Raw genomic sequence first — 12,589 nt, 5'->3', positions numbered from 1 at the left:
ACAGTGGAACAAAGGAGATGTATAAACAACATAAACTCCACAGCAGCTACAGCTGACAAACACCGACAAAACGCTACGTTGCTAGGCAACAAAGTAGTTGTTGATGAGTTACAACAATCAGCCACAGCAGAAAGGTGGCGATGACCTCACTGAGGGTAGTTAAGTGATCCACCATCAGTATTAAGCCCGACCCAGCATGCCACTGTTGTACAGTGTTTTAGCCTTTTAACACATTAGTCTGTTGCTCTAACTTCCTGGATCACAGGACACAACACAAGCAACCTGACCCCACAAACGCTCCACATGCATCCTTTTAATCCCCACCAACAAATTCATTTCCAGTTATTCTGATTGATCGGCCACCAATCAGTAAAAATACGTGATCAGTAGATGGGAATTAATGCTTCTAGTCACCGATCACCTGTGGTTAATACACTGTGTGCTCTGTAGTGTAGTCCCGCCTCCCGCCTTGTTCACTGCGCCGGCGCAACATGGTGGCCGTGTGACGTGAAACTCATATGACGTACGCCATCTGCAATCATGACAGAAATGGTCAGTATCAGCCGATCTCACTCATATATGATCAGTGGCAAAAGAACGTGAGTGCGTCTCTAAAAGTAACCTCTCAGAGTTGTGAGTATTACAAACACTGATGGACAGTGTTTTGGCCTTTTAACACATTAATCTCTAACTGGACTTCCTGGATCTCAAGACCTTAAACTACTTCACCCCACACACAGCCACATGTGTCGCTTTAATCCCCACTAAAACAAATTTTCAGTTATTCAAATAACCAGACAGTGGACATGGGACTTTTGAGACCCCTGAACGTCTTACTGGTTGGTAATTAAGCCTTTAACCTTTTCACATTATTGTCTGCTTGCTCGAATTTTATTGTTGCCATGTTCCCAGCTTCCTGGTTCGCAGCTATTACCTTGGTTAGTACGATCATTCCTGGTAAATGAAGAACTATAAGCCAAAAAAACTTGAGAATAAACCACAAGCTAAAACATGCAACACCAAAGCAACAGACAGAAGACAGTTGGTGTCCACATTGAAAACTTTCCTGTGAGAGTCTGAGACAAAGCAGCAGTACAGAGTGTGTCGTCAGACTCGGTCCTCATCCTTACATAAAACCATCACATGTTGTCAAAATGCATCCAGCCCCAGGATGCCAGGAACAGTTACATTCTACTGTATCCTGTACGCCTTGGTTAGACACATTCAGTTTACTCTGGCTGCTCTTGCAAAAGCCTGTCTGCACACTGTCACCAGGCTCCACCGGCTCACACCGACCAGCTGTGGCCAGCTGTGGCTCGGAGGCTCCGCCATCACAGGAGACCTAGGGAGCCTCAGCGGGATCCCCGGGCTCAATGATCAGCACAACTGGATCTCACCTTTCACATAGTGTGTGTGTATATAGTGTTTTACTTGCTTTAGAGATTTACTTTAAGAATCAGCATTTTACTCAGTAAATAAAATGAATTAGCATAGCAATAGCATTAGCATTGTCCAAACATTCAGTATGAATGTTTTGTCCTGACAGTGAAGAGTGATAAATGTTGATAAAAATCTTAGTAGCATTACAAGTGATATATATTATTGCATGTATCTTTATATTGTATATCTTAACTATCTCCTTTCAATAGTAGTGGCACATGTCCTTACATATATCTTTACATATTTCTATCTTTTATTTATACATCATAGTATAAGGACATGTTTTTATGTATCATGTTTATATTTTATCTCTTTACCTTCACCTTTATAATCTTACGTCTTATTCTCTATTCTTTGCTGTTACATTCCCATTCTTGAGGGAACAACTGTAACGTGACCTAATTTCCCTCTGGAAATCAATAAAGTATTCTGACTCTGATAAATACGTATTTGCTACTGCTAATTACTTGTGTGAACATAATTTTTGCAGGAGGGATAAAAACATTTATGCTACAGAGATTTACATTTATTTTTCTTAATTTTGTCTTGTCTTTTCATGGAGATGTTTACCTCTTCCAACCTCTAAACCTAAGGCTCAGTGCACACTATGGATTTTCAAATCTTAACTGGTGGGAGACCACAGACTTTAACAATCGCACACACCAGACGACTCAGTCCAGACATAGGAACACACACGAGACATTTACTCTAAACAATTTCAGAGGGCCAATCCCAGGGGATGGGGGATCTCACAGAAACTCACATGATCAAACTCAATTGTCAGAAGGGGCGAATCTGACCCAACATCTGCCCAACTATCCTCTAGTGTGGGGCAACCATTCAACGCACAGTCAAAAAATTTATGTGAATCCTATCAGCACAAAAACAAGTTTGAAAACCAGGGACTTAGACCAAGGTCACAATGGCCGTTGATCAAGTTTCTGAGTGTTACAGACAAGTTTGATCTCGAAACTGCTTCACCTCTCGGACTGAAAATATCAGACTACACTCTCTCCCGTTGTAGTATAAATGGCTGTCGTGGATGTGGCCTCCAACAGTCCTCAGAATGAGCGCCAGTCTGAATCTGTGAGCCGAGCCACATATCTACACTGAGGTGTAACATGTGACAAAAGAAAAAACTGAAAAGGCAATGAACACAAAAATAAAGTAAATATACACCATTTGGTAGAAGAAAAACAAGCATCAGGTGAAATATTTGAGATTCACCTGCAGTTCAGAGAGAGAGCGAGAGAGCGAGAGAGAGAGAGAGAGAGAGAGAGAGAGAGAGAGGGGGAGAGGGGGAGAGGTGATGATGGGCCCCAGGAGACAGCAGACAGCTTGCAGCTCTCTGTTTCCCCTCATCTTCATAATCATAAGACACCCTGGGTGCTGCAGCTGTGCCAATATTGTGCGAATAGGCCCCACATCAGTGTGTGTGTGTGGGTAGCTGGTGGGCGGGGAGGGCAGAAGGTGGGCTGCTGGGTGATTATATTACTCTATAAGCCTCGGCGCTCGGGCCTCTCTGCCTGTCACAGACTGGGAAAGGAGAGTGGAGGGACCTTTGAAAACAGGAGGCCTGAGAATTACGGAAATTGGATCAAATTTTGAAAAATGGCTCTCAATTCAAACCCCACCTCACCCCCAAAACACACACACACACACCTTCAACTCACCCACCCTCACTTTTTATTCACTACCCCTGACTGCTCGGTATTCAGTTCCACCGGTAAACAACCTAATAAAAAAAAGGGGCGAGAGGAATATGAAATGCAGCAGCCCTGAGCACAGACACTCGCAAGCACATGTTCACACACTGACGCACATACATCACCAAATACTGTACGCTCTGAACACAAGTGGCTGGAGCTGGATATTCATGTTTTTTCAGAGGTGCCGTATTTCTTAAGGTTTCTTGATGAGACCAGCTAGTTGAACTATGGGTGAGGGTGTGGTTTACCCTGGATATGTGCACACATGCAACTGCTTATCTGTATTAATGTTTAGAACAAACAATTTTGAGTGCAAGTGATACAATTAAGATGAAAGAGAAATTGCATTTTTCATGCAAAAATAAATGCTCACATAAAGATGACCCAGATGATGATTCACATGTTTTTCTTTATAAGTTATTTTTGTAAAGGGACAGGAACAGCAGGAGAGAGAGTAAGGGAGTATATGCAATAAGTGCAGTCCGGCCAGCCAGCAGTGGAACCAGGTACCTGATTGGTGGTACACACCCTAACCAAGCAGCTGTTCAATCACTAACAGCACAATAACATCATAGACTTGGAATAAAGATGGGCACGGCCTCCCTGTCATCATCCACAGGATTCTGAAGAGCAGTTTTGATGCTCAGAGTGAGCTGCACCACCGTCGCCATTTTGGCAGTGCCTGACTCCACCTAACTCCTGACTTGGCTAACCCGAGGCTAATGTATTTGCTGGCTAATTGGCTAGTTAACGAGCTGAGCTAACAAGCCAAGTAGCCTATGGTTTGCGCAGACACTGATACCTGTTAATTCGTGCTATCATATAAACAGAAATTCATTCACCTCAAAAAAATATGCCACACACCTCCTCATATTCAGTCAACTGACCAACAACAAGCCATATTACTTATCCCCAATACCACACACACAGGCAAGAGCTCACATTCACTTACTCAAATTAGCTGTGCAGACAGCTAGCGGCTAGCCACGGAGCAGCTAGCTACTGTGATGATGCCTCTTAAAATCCACCAGAACAACAAAGTTTTTAAAGAAGTTTTTACAAAGATGTTTAAAAAGATGTTCTGAAGGTGTAAATGCTCACACTTCTGTCAATGTTGACACGCTACACCTTGTTAGTTCAGCTATAGTCTCCACAATACGAATTTTAAGATCCTTTTGCGGTAACCAGGAGCAAGTACAAAACCAACAAAACCAGCAAAGCCATGGTGATTCCATACCTTTTCATTCCGGCTGTCTGTCCATTCCTCTATTGTTTATATTCCTTTCCTCCGAAAGATTCCATGGGTCAAAAGAATCACAAGCGTTTATTATTGAAATCCACCGCAGACTGTCGAACGACTTAATTCACATCACTTCTCTCTACATTTCATTCATTTTCTCTCCTTCCGGCTCCCTGTCAGTGTGTGTTTGTTTACTTTAGCTTACTGGATATACAATGGATGTTTCCCGATAAAGATCCGTTCAGATATCACTGATACTTGAGTGAAAACAGGAGCGTACCAAGCGGAAAGCGATGGCGCATTTCTGTCAGTCAAAGAAAGGGCTGCTATTGCCTGCTGCCTCCGTCAATCATTTTATCTTTTGCTCTGTCCAATGACAGCTGGCAAGAGGGGTTGAGCACTTCGGAGCCGATGCTGATTGGCTGTGAAAGTTGTGAACTGTCCCACCTCACAGCTGAGAGGCTACAGGAGGAAATGAATAAGGAAAAAAGCATCAGCACTGTCTGAAATGATGTAAAAAGATTTTATAGGAGTCAACATGCTTCAGTTTGTTTTCTACTTTTTCACATTAAAGAGTTAAAGCAAAGTTTTCCACAGTTTTCCTTTTAGAGAGGTTCAAGGACACCTTGAAAAACAAATTAAAAAGTCCACAACTTCCTCAAGTTACAACTCAATATAAGTGAAACTGAGATTTCAAAGTTTTTGACAAGATGTAGAAGGAATATGATGATTTTCATTCTTCTTGTATAAAGTATATCCTAGTTATTGGTTCCAAAAACACTGGTAACATTTTGATTCTTCTTTCTTTGACAGGATTTATTTTGCATTTATTTTGTATATTGAGCATCTTCATCACTAAAAAAGAATCCTCTTGGATGAGTTAAGTTCTTGTCATATCTTATAAGAAAAAATGTATTTCTCGTCTACATTTCTTTCAGGTTTTTTTTTTCTTATTTTTGCTTTTTGTTCTTGTGGAATAATTTCAACGCTACAGGATTCTGAGACTAAATCAAAGTAATCTACAATGTGTGCATTCATGAGGTGCAACTGATGTGTTTTTAATAGTTTTTGTACAACATTGGAGCTTTCTGGCACAGGATACAATATATTGGGCTTTGGAAACACACACAATACTTGTTTGTAGGATACACTTAGTGGTAAAGTCATTTATGATATATGAGGGAGGTTTTTTCTTTAGTAAAGCAGCATGAGAAACTGTTGGCAACATTTTATTTTAAGTGCACTCTGATGTCTTACCAACAGATTATAAAAGCATTAGAAGCAAAGATCAACTTTCATCACACATCAGGGAGAACATCATCAGCAACATCAGAGCATCACATTCAGTTTAATATAATGTCATTAACTAAACAGTTTCCACATAAACTGTTTAGATTCTTACAGTTTTGCACATTGTGTTTATTATATCTTATTGTGCTAATTATCATTATGTGGTTATTATCCCATGTAATGCCTTAGGAGCACCACTTTCAGTACAATGTCACCAACACTTCTGTTTGATGGCTCATCCAGAACAATGGGAATTAGACACAACTGTATAACTAACACACATTGAAGCTCCTTTGTGTCTGTTTAGCCACCGGGGGAAGTAGAACAAACTGAAAACACAACATCTGACATATTATCACATTATAAAGGTGTTGTGGCTTATGTACACATCCAGCTGAAACAGAGAAACGACATGAAGTTCCAAGTATGGAATTTCATTATTTTTTGCAAAACTTTCAACCGCATTTCATGGTTTTCATCAGTGAGGAAGTGATGTTCTACATTTTAGGTCAAATGATGAAACCTGAGTCGGTTCCATTCATTGATGAAGTCAGTTAGACTCAAATGAAAACTCCAGAAAACCAAGTAAGTGAACCCTGACTTAAGATTATTTTGTCACACAAATATTAGCAATATTCATTCTCTTCTCAAGCTCTGGTTTGGTCTCCAGCAAGTGGCAAACTCTGGGGCTGAAAAATGAGGCCATAAACATAAAACCTGCAGTTCCTCTATTGACCACTAGAGTCTGGCTCCAACAGTGAGTCAGTCCCCATAGACTCCCATGTTAAAATGTGCAACTTTACAGCAGAAATAAACATGTTTACAGCCTGGTACAAAAACTGTTTTGGTCTCTAGAGCTAATTTCCTCCTTCATGGCACCTGTTTATATAACTCACCTGTTTACATTTTTATTAAGGACTAAACTTATGGAGATTTGATGGTGTGGCCTCTTCGAGTGACAGGTGGGCAAGTGTAAGCTTGCCACAAACCAGCATGCACCGCAGTCTCGGCTACACACATGCCCCTCCTCTTTGCCCATTTTTAGACTAGCTGGGAGTTAGGGGGGAGCCAGGCACTGCCAAGATGGCAACGGTGGCGCAGGTCACTTTGAGCTTCAAAACCGCTCTTTAGAAAGTGCGACATCACAGAGGCGACGTCCATCTTTATTTACAGTCTATTGTCTCCACCAACTCCTTGAAAAATATCTGGCTTTTCCGATGCTAATGCTCCACTACATGCACCAGCTCGTCTCTAACTGTACCTGCTGTTAGGTGCTGAGCAGGTAGTTCACGGCTGGTTTATCAGAGCTTTTTCACTGAAAACAGTTGCCTGCTGCTGCTGGAAACAAAGCAGATGACAGCTGTGACCAAAACAGGAAAGTTGTGTATTATTAAAACAATGAGCTAAAAGACGTTAAATTATCTCTTAGAGCTGAGGGGAACTACAGAAATGGGTAATAATTCTCCATGGGTCCAACACTATGAGCAACACCTTTCACATTACACATATTTGATCCATTGTTAAAATAAAAATATATATTTAATGAAAAGTACAGCTCTAAATTCAGTCTCTGCTGCTTCTCACTTGGACCATCAGCTCCATGCATCTCTTTACAAATTTGAAGGAAAAACTAAATCTCTGCATTCCGATGTCCTTTTGTAGAGCTGTATATCTTAATAGATTTCTACCTTTTGTATTTTAAAGGTAGAAATCAATTGTTGTGTGTCTACAGTGAAGACAGAATAAACTGTGAGGACAACAACACAAGAGCGTGCAGCACTCTTCAATACCCAGAGGCCCTGCATGCACTCACAATACAAATGCAGTGCCGCCTCCACAGCCCACTGGCCAGTGGATAGACTAACGTCCCCACTGACAGCCACTCTCTGTGAAGACAACTGAAGAATGATGTCTCCAATCAAGCACCAAATTGGAAACAGAGCAGGGGAGAATATTGAAGCTATTGCCTGGGTAGCGACACATTGATTCAGTACAGGCAAGAGACGGCTCTCTCTGAGCCTCTGTCCGTCCCCATGGAGAGACATGGGAACTTCTATGCAGTCACATTGGAAATCAATATGTGTTTACAATCACATGTTTTAATATCAGAGCCAGAATAGGAAGCTGGAGGCACAAGATCTATGTAAGTTTATATAGTGTCCATGTGATGATGTTTACAACACATGGTTATGCTGTCATAACTGTAATAAATGTGTGACATGATCATGTGGCACCTCACTGTCATGATCTTTTTCTGAATGAGATTAATATATATTATTTTATTTTTGTTTCAGTTAAAGCTGTTTGAGAAACTATAAAACCATGACATGAAGAGTCTGTAGACTTTCCGAGATTCTCAGTTCACCGTGTGACGGCCCACTGGCTCTGCCATGGCCCCTTGGGTTGTCTTGTCCTTGGTTGCTGCTTGTGTTTTGTCTCTTCAGGTCCTGCTGGATGGAGCTAGCGTTAGTTAGCACCTGGCCAGTCCACCCAGAATGCATCTAAGACCAACTATCCCCATTCTCTCTCTCACTTCAACACTGGATCTCCCCTTGCACCACATGGTTTCCCTTGTTTGGTTTGGTTGTACTTTTTATTTTGAACCATACAACACCACCCTTTCACACATCCAAGACTTCACAATTTGGCTTTCTTTCATGTAAATAAATGATTGACTGAATGTGATTTATGTTTTTATTTTAAGTACAACTGTGTGCATTTCCATCATTTTGTAGTTTCCCCATTGGCCATTGCTCTTTCAGAATGAATTGGCATGAACAGTTTCTATTACACCATCAGGGGGGCGTTTACAGGCAGTTGTTTACGGCAGTTCCACAAGGTTTCCATTATGTTCTCAATTTTGCACATTGACCAAACACAATCCAGCCATTTACGTTCTGACCTAGCCTTGTTTATTGACTTTATATAACTGTTTATAGGGATAAACCCTCAGATAATTATCACCAGCTCTGCAGTTCCACACAGCTCTATAAAGCATTTTAGCATCTATTAGCTTATTGTTTTGGTTTTATAGCACACAACTTAGCTGTTTAGTCGTTTACAGCAACAGGCAGCTGTTTTCAGTGAAGCTCTGATAAACCAATTATAAACTACCTGCTCAACGCCAAACAGCAGACAGACTCAGTTAGAGACCAATGGAGCAAGTTCAGACAGAAATACGCAGCCTGAGCTGCACTGTAGCAGGAGGAAGATAGTGTTACTTCTTTCAAAAGTCTTGCTTTAAATAAAAAGTTTAGTTTCTTTTTAATTATACAATTTTGAGACAGTTGATATCAGCACAAACTATCCCGCATCAGCAGCTTAGGCTGCAAAAAAATAAAAAGGTGTTTGCACTCAGCCCTATACAAAGCCCATATCGTGTGAAAGGCTCTTTCCCTGTCAGAATGAATGAGTTTGCTTTGACAGTAACTTACGAGTTTGATCAAATAAAGTGGGAAAGTCTGCAGCCATTCTCTCTTCTCATTCTGCAGCTTTTTTGTGACAGGCATTCAAGCAAACAGGTCAGTCCCACATCATTAGTTATTCAGCACAGCGTCAAAGCACATAAAATTCACATTCTGCGATGCACCACAATCCATGAATGTTTGTGATATTCTACTGAATACATTTGCATAAAATCAAATTGACATTCTTCCTACAGCTGTTGTCAGCAGATGATGGATCGTTCAAATGCATGTAGAGACAGAGAAAGAAGTCTAGTCTCCAAGAAGTCTCCGCTTCAAAATGTCCACCGGGAAGCAGCGAGAGAAGAGGTCAAACATCATGAGAGTGAAGTCTTCAATAGCAGTGGGAACATGTTCTTCCAAGGATGGCTGGCACATCTGCCAACCCCCCCCCCGATGTCACCAGTGGCCATGTTGGCGTCCTGACATTTCTGACATTCACTTTTTCTTGCCTTTTAGGATGGGCGGCTTTTGTTCTATGGCACACTTAAACACTCACACACACACACACAAACACACACACACACACATGTGAAGGCATTCATGCTGTCGCTGTGAGAGAAAACTGGAAAGGACAAAATGAGAGAAATCAAAATGTCAAGCTGGAGGGTCTCTGTGAAACATGACAGGGAATACTGTCTCTTTAGCAAAGAGGGGCGCCGGCGCCGTGGTTTTAATAACTCGGTTCTTCGACCCTGCAGAAATATTCATTCTCAGACAAGATGATATTTTATCTTTCGCCTGGTTGCCATGACACAAATGACATTTGATGATATTACTGTTTTCTGTCTAAATGTTTCAATTTCAAACTTGAAGGGCTAAATTACCAACCTAAATACCGACTGTGCATCAGCCATGGTGGCGTATTCAGGAAGCTTCCCCACAGACTACTTTCTGTGTGTGTGTGTGTGTGTGTGTGTGTGTGTGTTCCTTGTCCTGTAGAAGCAGCGGCGTACGTATCCACTCACACTCAAAACTAATGTGGCTGATTAAAAGTGAGGGAGATATCGGAGGCGACACACACTGACACACACCTCACACCTCCAGCAACACATCCAGTCCGCCGACCCTGCCCCGACAGAGACAGCCCGATGGGATTCGCAGTGCCCCCGTCCTCGCAGGTCGCGCTGTGATGACATCACCTCTGACTGAGCCTGTCACAATGCTCCTGATGATGCCTTCACTGTGACACCTCTGTCAATGAGAGATGAAAGCTGTGTGGTTCTGTGTGAGGTAGAGACACACACACACACACACACACACACACAGAGCCCGGACATGTAGATTTTAAATAACACCCTATTTTTATCCAGTAAGAGAGTTCAATCTTTTAGGCCCAGCACCTCAAGAGAAGAAGATTAGCCCTAAAACTCTGTGTTTGTTCCCACTTGTAGAAGAAAAAGTATTTTATTAACTTTATTCACGCTGGTAATGACTCCTGTCTCTGCTAATCTCCAGGAGATGGAGTTCAGACAAGACATACACAAGCACATTCAGAGGAAGACGAGATACGCTTTGATGACTCTGAGCTTATTAAAAGGTATCATTTCTTTCTTTTTTTTTTGATGGGCATGGGATGAAAAGAAGAGCACGTGCTCTCTCTGCAAATACAGTATGGAGAATGCAGCTTTGCAATAATGATCCAGTAGTAAATCAAACTTCAATCACTTGCAACAAAAGCTAATACCTTTTGATAAAACATAATATTATTTAAATCAAGGGTTTTTGGCCAAGTCTCAAAAAGTTTGTACAAAATGTCTTATCTGCAAAATGTTCAACCGCAATATATTTCATATGATTTCAGATTCTTTATGGGGAGGATATTGCTTCCTCTTCGGTGTCGATGTCTACTTTTAGCTTTAACTGATCGAGCACTGCTTGCCTCGCTCGCCCTGATGGCACGCCACTGAGGCATGAGACAGGTGTATTCATTTAACCAACAATACCGTCTTTCTGTAATCTTGAAGTGACTCAGGATGAAAAACCGGATCCCTGGCATCAAAGTCGCCTTATTGGTACATATAATAAGATATGTATTTATTTCACATTTTTGTATATTATTAGTCTTTTAATATGAAGCCTATGTGACTATATTTCTGTTGTCACTGTCTGCTTTGCAGCTAAAGGGGTAAAACAGGAAATCTGTCATTGTGTCGCTGTCATCTTCCTCTTCACTGACAGTCAGTGTAGAAGCTCCATCAACTCTGAACTCGGAGGTAGTAGTTTCTGGACTGGATGCAGTGTCCCGTGTCAGTTCAGTGGCATTTCATTTTCCTTCTCTATTTTGTTTAATTCTGTTGAGGACTCACTGTTTGAGTGGCACTCATTACAAAATAGAGAAATTTCTGCCTTTGTCAGAGGCAGAATACGTCTGTGCTGACTTAAGGGCTCATTTCAGCAACCTATTCCCGTATTTAGCTCAACCACATTGTTTGTCTCCATATCACATTTGACAGGCTTGTTTTTTTTGTCCCCCTCCTCCTGGTTAATAACAATATGACTTGTATCGGTGGTGCAGTGGGCACCATGCAGGATGTCAGTCCACTGTTATTTCCTGAGCAGCGAGCAGGACTGATAAACGGCAGTGATTTGCTGAGCGTTTGACAGTTTGCTTATTTCCCTTTGGCTCAGAGGGCCCCTCATCAGCTAATTTCAACATGGCAGCTTCAGAAGCGCATGTCTTTGGGGAAATGTCATTTTTAATTAAATCCCAGGTCCTTTAAGATAAGCAGTTAGGCGTTAATTTCACCCAGGGTGTGACGTTGTCAGGAGCCCAGGAGCATGACGTATGTCTGTCAAGATTAATCATTATGCAAAAACTGCCCTGTTTTTCTCTCTTTCCTTTTACCTTTGCAAGAAAGAGGAGTCCCTAACTGCCCTGCTAAAAAAAGAAAAGCCCTCTGAATGGGCCAAATTAACAGTCCCTGGGTGGTATTGTGTATAGTTCCCTTGACATTCTGGGAATTCTTTTCTTAGTGTTAATCAGACATTTTCAGGAAGTTGTAATTGAACACAATGTTACAAGGACAATAAAAATAAATATCTCATAGTGTAGCGTTCCCTTGGTATCCTGACAACACCTGTGTCCTTATGTCAATCACACATTTTAAACCTGCACCCATCAATATTTTCATACTGTATCAAATGACTGTGTGTAATGTGAAAGTTGTTACTTGTAAGGCAAGAAAACTATCATGGGCTCAGAAGGGAAGGAACGAGAGAGCAGGAGGGAGAGGGACAGGTAGCACTGCGTCACGGTGGTCAGCCCCATCCAGCAGGACGCGTGGTCCACAGCGGTTCCATTTGTTTAGCAGGATAATGTTGTATAGCTTCGTTTTCTGCTCTGGTTTCATCAGAATTTCTAATATGTTAATTAAAGTCTGTGTCTGTGTTATTATTTTTTATCCTTATTACAGAAGGATTCAATGAAGGAAGATGAGGCACTA

The sequence above is a fragment of the Seriola dumerili genome, unplaced genomic scaffold (genome assembly GCF_002260705.1).
Source record: "Seriola dumerili isolate Sdu_G_001 unplaced genomic scaffold, Sdu_1.0 BDQW01000069.1, whole genome shotgun sequence".
NCBI classification, from domain to species: Eukaryota; Metazoa; Chordata; class Actinopteri; order Carangiformes; family Carangidae; genus Seriola; species Seriola dumerili.
The sequence above is the reverse complement of the archived record's forward strand: the minus strand, read 5'-3'. Positions refer to the sequence as shown.